This window comes from Pygoscelis adeliae, unplaced genomic scaffold (assembly GCF_000699105.1).
Source record: "Pygoscelis adeliae isolate BGI_AS28 unplaced genomic scaffold, ASM69910v1 Scaffold411, whole genome shotgun sequence".
NCBI lineage: Eukaryota > Metazoa > Chordata > Aves > Sphenisciformes > Spheniscidae > Pygoscelis > Pygoscelis adeliae.
Genome location: NW_008824111.1, coordinates 1599154 through 1609316, shown reverse-complemented (window position 1 = coordinate 1609316; position 10163 = coordinate 1599154).

Genomic DNA, 10163 nt, shown 5'->3' with positions numbered 1-10163 from the left:
GCCGTGCGTGGGGGCGGCCTGGAGGCCGGGGGTCTGAAACCCGCCGGGCTTAGAGGAAAGGGAAACAGTAAATTAACACCTTACGTTTTTCCACTATTCCAACCCTGTTCGATAAAGCTATTTCTGAGGGTTTCCACCTCAAGCCTGTTACTGTCTGTAAAAGAATGTCACTGCATCCAATGCTTCTTAACAGTAACCGTGTTACTGCGCAGTCAGGAGAAACAGTAACGGAATTACCCTGTATGGCTTCCTTTCAAGAAATAATTCATATTTCTATAATATACGCTTAAAAATTTGACAAATACATAGACTTTTGCATAAAAGATGCAGGAAATACATTTTCTCTAGCAATTCCAAACACTGAGATTAAAGCTACAGACTTAACTAGGCAAGTTAAATATTTCATATTTGTTCTAGAAAGCTCGAGTAGCATTAGAAGTCACAATGTGGAAAAAAAAAAGTTTAAACAGACAACAACAAAAAAAATCCTTCACATCTTGCTCATGAAACCTGGTATTCCTGCACTGCTATCTCCATGTGTTTCAGTGTTCTGTCCACTGGTAGTTTGTCCTGGAAGTTGTATTATAGGATTTAAAAATACTAATATATTTTAAAATCTGTTTTAAATGTAAAGTGTTACATCTAGTGAACTAGTGCTATCATCTAATTTCAGAAGACACTAGTGACGTGTGCTATTTACATTAAAAAACTACACCTTTGTCTTCAAGACTCTGAAGACTGGGTTTCGGAAAGAATCATAGAATCATAGAATCATTAAAGGTTGGAAGAGACCTCCAAGATCATCGAGTCCAACCATCAACCCAACACCACCATGCCCACTAAACCATGTCCCTAAGCGCCTCATCTACCCGTCTTTTAAATACTTCCAGGGATGGTGACTCAACCACTTCCCTGGGCAGCCTGTTCCAATGTTTAACTACTCTTTCAGTAAAGAAATTTTTCCTTACATCCAATCTAAACCTCCCCTGGCGCAACTTGAGGCCATTGCCTCTCGTCCTTTCGCCAGTTACTTGGGAGAAGAGACCGACACCCCCCTCGCTACAACCTCCTTTTAGGTAGTTGTAGAGAGCAATGAGGTCTCCCCTCAGCCTCCTTTTCTCCAGGCTAAACAACCCCAGCTCCCTCAGCCGCTCCTCATAAGACTTGTTCTCCAGACCCCTCACCAGCCTCGTTGCCCTTCTCTGGACACGTTCCAACATCTCAACATCCTTCTTGTAGTGAGGGGCCCAAAACTGAACACAGTATTCGAGGTGCGGCCTCACCAGTGCCGAGTACAGGGGCACGATCACTTCCCTGCTCCTGCTGGCCACACTATTTCTGATACAGGCCAGGATGCCATTGGCCTTCTTGGCCGCCTGGGCACACTGCCGGCTCATGTTCAGCCGGCTGTCGACCAACACCCCCAGGTCCTTTTCCGCCAGGCAGCTTTCCAGCCACTCTTCCCCAAGCCTGTAGCGCTGCATGGGGTTGTTGTGGCCGAAGTGCAGGACCCGGCACTTGGCCTTGTTGAATCTCATGCAGAAAGGAAGCCACCTGTATTTACAGAGTATCCATGCATGCTCACTTGGCAAATGGCAGCTGAAAAGTAACATGTGAAAAACTCTTAGCAAGGTAAAACAAAACTTTCTTCCACAAACTTCCATAAACTATTTTGTCCCATAAACAGTTTATTGGGAGAAATAAAAGCAGACGCCATTCCCTTAGCTTAACTGTTTTCTTTAACTGCTCCATCAGTTGTCTTTTCAAAAATCCTTTTAACAAAAAAATCTCAGAAGAAAAACCAGACTGGAAATAGGCTATATACCAGGAAGAAGGAAAAAAACGAAGCCAGACAACCAAATTTGACAGTAGCAAAGTGCAGAGTTCATTTTAGAGAGCACTATACAAAGGTTAGTTGCTGCAACTGCCATTTGCTATGCTCCAATCTATATTCTATTTTAAAATAATTAGGTGGGCCAATTACTTTGTCTTTTGCAGAACCATTTATCCAAATCTTTGAATTTCAGTAATACACTTTGCAGTGATATGGACAATAAAATTGGGATGTGGAAGAGCCTGATGAGAATCGCATAAGCCTTTGTTTAAATTCAGGAACTCTGAAGACATGGCCTATAATGCCAAGAGCTTCCAATGGCAGGGCAATGCCCCCTCAGAGCAGAGAGCCAAAAACTGAAGTTGTTAATGCACTTCAAGGGTCATTGTGCAGATCTACTACTGTCTCAAGTTACAGAAAGACACATCATATACCCTGTAACATGCTATGTCTAAATGGCAGCTTGGAAATTAAATGATACTTGATAGCTAGAAATTAGCTAGCTGTGTAGGAAATCATAGCAAAGAGATCCTGGCTGAGGAAATGTAGAAAAAGGACTGCCAGACATGGTGGAGGCAATCAACAGCTGTTCTTAGTAGCAGTTTCCCCACAATATTCCTGTTGAAATCCTCTTTGGTTCAACAATACGTGGACTTCTTTTGTCCTCCTGGAGCTATGGTGCCCAAAGGAATATGGTCAGTAGGGGGGCTATGAAAGATCTCACGAGTTACAAGTAGCATCTACAAGAGAATTGCTGATTTAGGGCTCCTCCTTTTCAGATTTTCAACTATAAAACCTACTTTAGCTATTGGAGAAGTAACAGTAAATTAAAACCTTAAGTTCCCCATAAAAGTTCTTTAACTGAACCTTATATATGCTATATACCAGCAAATATCTTGCTAGGGATCTGGCTGTGCCATAGCCTCAAATAGGCCTAACATCAGTCTAATCTCGTAGAGTGAGGGTTACCAACCTCTTTGAGCAAGTTACACAACTTTCCCTCTTCTCCTTTGTCCTTCCTTGCATCCTTTTCCACTACCTCTTAGCCTTTCTCAAGGCAACACCACACTTGATTCTGTCTGCAGCCATATGGTCAGAAGGTAAATCTAAAGTAGCTTGAGCCAGAAGTACCGTCCTGGATCAAATCTCCTGATCATCCCTGCTTACTGTGCTTTGGCTTGCCCTGCAGAGCAGTTTCAGAGCTCATGAACTGGATTCCTTTCAAATAAAGATGAAACAGAAGATTCAGTCTGAGAAAACAGCTAATACGCCCCAGCCATTAATGAGTATTCAGTCCAACAGGACAGACAAGAGCTAGTCTGCAGCAAAATTCAAAACCACGTACAGTGCGGATGTTGAGTCTTCAGCACTGTCTCATGTGCTCTATAGACCTGCTATACTGGAATCTCCTACCTGCTGATGTAGGTGAAGCCACAGAACCATTTATTAGCTTGAGCTCTGCTCCATGCTTACTGATTAAGAGCAGTTGCTAAAATACTGGCTGTGCTAGGGAAGTGAATGGCAATTTTTCTGTCACCCCTGCTGTTTAAACACTGTTCTTTAGACAGATGTTGACATCTGGCTCAACCATCATCTCAGTGACATGGATAACTTCACATCAGTTGAGCGAGGTTAGGCAGAATAACTTGGTCTATCTGTGGTTTAGAAGAGATGCATAAAGTAAATTTTTCAAATGAGGCCAAGCATAAGTGCAATAATGGCTATGATGCCAAACTCCACAGTATTTCGTGTTGACTGAAGATACATTAAGAAAACATGGCTGTACACCCTTCCAATTTCAGCTGCAGACAATAAGTTTCCAAAAACTTCCAAAACACATCTGCATCAGGAACCCAAAAGCTTATTTTAGAGATGGGTACTTCATCTTTCTGGATGGCTAGTAGTATCTATAAACACAGTAGAAAAATATCATCATGGAAGCAGGTATCATGAGAACAATCAAGTAATTTCTACACTATATTTTTGCTTCTAATAGATTAATTTACTCCATGTTTTAAGTATATACAGTGTGATTAAGATGTAAGCATTGCCGGGCTGTTACTGTTTCTCTCTGCATACGTCATTGGTACTGGCAAAGTGAGGTAACAGTCAACTAAAATAGAGTTCAGTCAGTCCCTGCTCCTTAATCAACGTCCTTTGTTTTCCCTCACAATTCTTTTAAACATACACTGCCTAGATGATAGCTTCAATTTTGGCTTTATTGGTCCAGGCTGATTTCATTCTTTGGCTGAAGAGTAAGGCCTGTGATCAAGTCTCTGTGATTACAGCTCTTGAATCTTCATTGTAAGGATGGCTCCCTAACAAACTGTCTCCCCGGTGTACTATAGCAATAGCAATCTTATCAACTGCCTTCTCAGGCTGGACATATGGTGCTTTCTTTTTTTCCCCTCCTGTAAGAAAATAGGGGGGATGATCTGGATGAGACCAGTATTACTATGGTTCACAACTTACTGTTTCCTCCATTGTTATCTGGATGGTAGAAAGACTTCAAGATAGCTTAGATAATGTCATTGGGAGATTACTGCCTGCAACTCACCCTCCTTTCCCCGAATCCTCATGCTGCATCACTGAGTGCTTATTCATGGTATTGTGTTGTTAAAACAGCAGCTCAAGCATACTCAGGATGAAATTCCACCTTGTGTCAGTGCCTCCACTTTGATCTACTGAGGCGGCATGTTATTTCTGCAACTTTGACCAAGTGTGATGGACTGTAAAGCAATAGTTAAAGTCATGGTATACATTGTGTACAACAGTCAACATTTCTTCCACATTCTTGGCATTTGTCTCTGAACCCACATACAATATGATTAAAACAAGGATGCAAATGTATGGACAAACAGTCTTGCTTCAGTATATACGATCACATCTTGTTAGCTTCAGTATTAACTACTAGACTAGACAGCTTCTTAAATACATACACAGGACAACTGGATTTTTCCATCCCCTCCTCCACACTTTTCACAGTCAGGGCATTATGTGCAGTAGAAGCATGGAAGCTGAGCTATGGCTGTCATTTGCTGAGATACTGCAAAAATGCATTGCTGACATAAGTACATGCAACCCTGTTTACCAGAGCAGGAGCTGCATGCACTCAGCACTGCTGAAATTCAGGCCATTTAGCTACCGTGGAGCTATGTGCCAAATTTTGCCTTAAAAACTGTTCTCCAAAGAAATTCCAAAATCAAAGTCTAGTAAGAACACTGAGTGGTTAGGTAGCTCATCACCTACAAAATCCAAACAATAGTGAGTAAAGAAAATGAGTGGAGGCATGGAAGGAGACCAATGGGCTGTGCAATTGCAGTTCAAGCACTGTATGGATTCCAAACTGAACTGCAATCTGCCGATCACTGCTGGCATGGATTGTAACCTTGCTAGTCCTGAACATCTCCGTATAGCGTACAGGGTTTTATTTCATTTGCAGGGTACCTTAAAAAAAAAAAGACAAGTTATGTGGTGGAATTCCAATCATTGTAGTCTGGTGTATGGGAATGCAGTATATTCTCAGAACAAATCTGGTGCTGCAACTTTTGCAGATATTCAGTCCATACTGTCACACCTTACTCAAAATAAATTCTGTTCTTTTGTCAGCGATAGCAAGTGGCTTTAGTTAAGCAGAAGTGCACACTCAAGTAAGCACCCTGTGAAAAGAATATTCAGCAAGCTGTGAAATAATGATCAGCTCTGCAGTTCCCATTGGAGCATGAAAAGCACTTTAAACATCCTTTAGTTTCCATAGAACAGCAGTTATCTCTGCTACACAGGCTACAAACAGCTATAACCAGCAACCTGGAAAATGCAAGGTTCTCATGCAGCACCTGATCCAGAAATATCCAGACAGGGAAATCAATTCACCTTTGAAGTCCATAAGAGCGAGACACAAGAAAAAGATACGTACGTGCAGAAATATATTCATAGTTCAACTCAACTATAACCTTCTCTTCAGATACAGCTCACAAAGTAATCTGCAAAAGGAAAAATGTTTATGGAAAGCTTCATAACAGAACAGACCATTTTTGAGCTACAGGCAGCCAAATGTTGGATAAAAATAATTTTAAAATCATAGTAATTTTTATATTGCCTCTAAATAAAATGTCATTTAGTAAAAAAAGACTGGAAAACAAACCAAAATTTGCAAAGTTTCCAAAATATTATGGCAATTTTTTGATATATTAAAAATGTTCAGATTAAACCAAATAGGCCAAATAACTTGAGACAAGTTTTATACAAAGAGACTTTTTTATCTCTATCTAACATGTAGCCTATCAGAGAAAAACCAAATCATCGCATATCTCACACAGTTAAAAGGAATGCACCGTGACTGATTTTGGTAACTGCTCTGCTGTTTGATGATATTTAGGGAAGTATTTCTGCTAGCAATGCAACAAAACTACAATATTTAAATTGTAATTGAAATTTAAACTTAAATTGAAGTTTGTAATGCTAATACAGCAATATTTGAGGGTATTTGGATTAGTTTAATTTAACCAATTGCTAATATTATTTACACAATTTTTGTAAATTTACAAACTGAATTTTCACAAGTTGCAATTTCTTCATATTATCTGTTAACATAAATATGAAATACTTAACGTAGTGGTAGTTTGAGGCATTTGCCTGCATCTATGCTTGAAAGACCTACTGAATACATAAATGTTCCACAGTCACTCCATCACATTTGCCTTCTCTATTTGATTCTTAATAATTCAGCTTCCATAACACTCTTCAAAAAAGCTGGGAAGTTATTAGTCAATTTAGACTCTGTTTAAATGAACATCTGTATTCAAATAACTGAATTTGGTAAAATTAAAATAATAAAGTTATCATCAATAACTTACACTACGAGAAATCTCTCAAACAGCAATGCTTTCATAGATCATGTAAATTTAGAAAGAAGGTAGCAGAGACAGCTATAATGACCAATAAAGCAGGATTTATTTGTGCCGTAATGTGTATGGAAAGAAAGAAACTGAAAAATTTTCTTCAGCTTGTCCTCTGCAACACGACAGGCTTTGACTATTCTTGCCCTTTGAAAGAACAGCTGGATTAGAAGCCCTTCAAGCAGGGAACTGTTCAAGAATGGATGAGATGGATTTATGCCAAAGCATTCTCTAATCATGCAGACCATTATGCATCACCAGCACATCCTTCCACATGTGCAAAAATACAGTTATTTCAGTTATACATGGAACAGATAGTTCAGTTAGTCTTCAGTAATAAAGTTACTTTAAATTCATTAGCAGCTAAATAAAAAAAAAGAGAATTTAAAAAAATCTCCAATTTCTGTGCAACATAGCATCAAGAATTGCAAGAAATAATGATATGTACTTCATGGGAGCAGGTATAGGTGTAGTAGTAGGATCAGGCTGTCTTTTTTATCTAAAATGAAGCTACAGGTAGAGCTACATCATGGGCCCAGGCTCAGTCACGATGTAGTATGCAGTCTACAGTACTTTCGCATACATCTTATCTTAGCAATTTCCTTCAGACAGCTATCCTCATATCTGCAGAATATTGATTTATTTTCAACCCCTTATTAGAAGTACGACATGTGTTTCTAACCAAGCCTTTGGGTATTCTGTAAGGGCTTCTGTTGTGGCAGGATTTTCCTATTCCATTATTGGAAAGCAGAGATCTCCCCTTATAAGGGGTGCCCTGTGTCTTCCATCTTGAAGATTACACCAGGAGCAGGGCTTGCTGTAAACCACAACAGATTCTGTACACATCTGAATCCTGTAGGCTTTAATTTTACCCTTGTATCTCAATTCTTGTAGTAAGTTTAAGATAGCAGAAGCTTCCTTTACAGCAATTTTGTTATATGGGAGAACTGTCTCTCCAGAGAACAGAAGCTAATTTATTTGATGCTTAAGAAGTAAACTAGAGAAGGCACTTAGCATTATCAGTAAATCTCAAGTCTACACAAGAAAGTCAGATGGATAACCTGCTAAGCCTTTCCCATCCCTCTTACGAGCCACGAGAAGTAAAGCAGGATGTGCAAGCCATATACTCTCTAAATTAAGACGACAGAGTTTTGCATACATGAGACCGGCTGGGAGATCTTTGCTCTGTAGATACTCTTAAAGCTTCTTGACTTATTTATGAGGAGAAAAAAAACAGAACTTGTGCATTTACATCACAAACCTGCATGTTTTCAAGTAAGGCCTAAGGGCAAGTGCTTTCATTTCAGCCAGCATATAAAGAAAACTTATTCTTTTGTGGTTGTATTTCCCAAGGTTGGTTTTGTAAAATGGAGCTTCTTGAATTTAAAGAATGGATTATGGTAGAAATATTTTTAAAGGTCTGTTTAAAATGAAAGATAGAGGGCAACTAGGTATAAGCAGCCTTGCTCTATGTAGCAGATTAAGCCGTAATGCGAGGCCATCAAGCAAAGATAAAAATCAACCAACTCCATTATGCTGCTTCATAACTGGAGGTTAAAAAAACCCACAGCAGACCTGGCAAATTATGTATTGCTGCCTCAGGAATTACAGCAAGGAAATCATGCCTAACCAGTCTGGTTTTGAACACACACTGAAATATTCTGGATTCTTACAGGCAAACCACATTTGAGCTTTGGGAATACCTGAAGATGACATATAGCAGTACAGAAACAGAACTATAACTTAAATTCTTCTGTGCTTCAGGAAATACCTTCACAGGCCATACTTGTCTCTCTACAATATTCCCTTCACATTTACTTACCCTCTTTTGCTATTCCTTCCCTTGTTCACTTCTCAGGAATCTTCTACTCACTGGTCCTTCCCCTTTCATTTTATTGCAAATGCTCTTTCAAAAATGCAGCAACTGATAAAAATATCTCTTCACTGCCCTTTTTTCCCAATGCTTTTTGAATGTAATTGTCCCATATGAAGAAGGATTCTAAGAGGAAGTGAAAAATTGTTGCATATCTGACAAGGATGAGCTTTACAGTTAATAACCATATTTCAGTTACAGGTCTATCACTGAAGTTTAATTCTCCTAAATTAGTAGGTCAGTTCAAAAGTAAATCCCTCAATCATAAAATCTGAAAGAGAGAAAAAAACCTGATTCACACTTGAAGTTGTGTGAAGATAGGAGAAAAAAAATCCACTATTGGGCGCTGAAAATAACTGTCAAAATTGTTTAACATATGTTATAATTTCTAATCTTTTGAATTTCAGATTAGGTCACTAAACTTGAGAAATTTACCTCAGCTATACTCAAGACTGTATTTAGTGATTTGACTGCATCCTGTTCATAAATTAAGAAGTTATATGAATGACAGGTTTCTTATCCTCTATACTAGCGTTAACCCCCCCAGTATATTGTATATTGAGAATGAAGTATAGTTGAATCCTTACCAAATACATGAGTCCACTGACTTCAATTAATTTGGCCCATGAACATGAGCTACAACTTGGTTTAAAAAGCCAGTTGCGTTATTTCATTCTGCAAGCCTGCAAATAAAATTTGAATTTTAGTGGATGAGTTTTAGGAAGCCTAATGCTTACTCCTTGATTCTATCTAGTGCTGTATCACCATTGTAGGGATTGACTTTATGCTCTCATGCACTCTCAGAAAACACAACTGTAGAGCACACACTAGCAAGAGAGAAAAGGCCAAAAAGATTTTGGTCTGCGTAAATTTCTTGTACAGTGCCTGGTTTAGCTGCAGCTACACATAGTAAGTCAGAAGTATTATCTTATTTCCAAACCAAAGGGGAGCACTTCATAGGAATAACAGTAACCAGGAGTACATGGATCCAGAAAAGACAAAAAGGTTAACAGCATCAACAATGAAAAAAAGTACTTCCTCAATATTGACTAAACAGGCAACACATCTAACATAGAATTTAGAGTTAGATTCTAGGCCTTAGCTGTTTCCACTTTTTCTCAATTATCTTACAGTAAATCCATGACTTCTGTACTTTTTTTGTATGGTATTCTTCTATTAGAAGAATCTGCTTTTGTATATAGTACAGGAGCCAGTTCAATATTAACTACTAGAGCAGCAAACACCATTCTTCAGTGGCCTCTCCTGACATTTGGTATGCCTTGCAATCTCGAACTCTTACGGGTAGTTCGAATGGGAATAAGCATCTAGCTAAGATTAAGGGACTTTGGCATGAGGTTTTGTTTAATTTCAAGATCTATTCCAACAGAACTTCTGCTATGGTTTCCTCCTCATCAGCTTCCCTATTTTACTTTGCAAAATTTGGATCGATCAGTTGCATGATACCAATCAGATATGGTAAGAGGGCAACTGCAATTTCCAACATCTATGATCAAGGACCAACACTGGATTGAATATCGTATGCCATGTCTAGATGGAT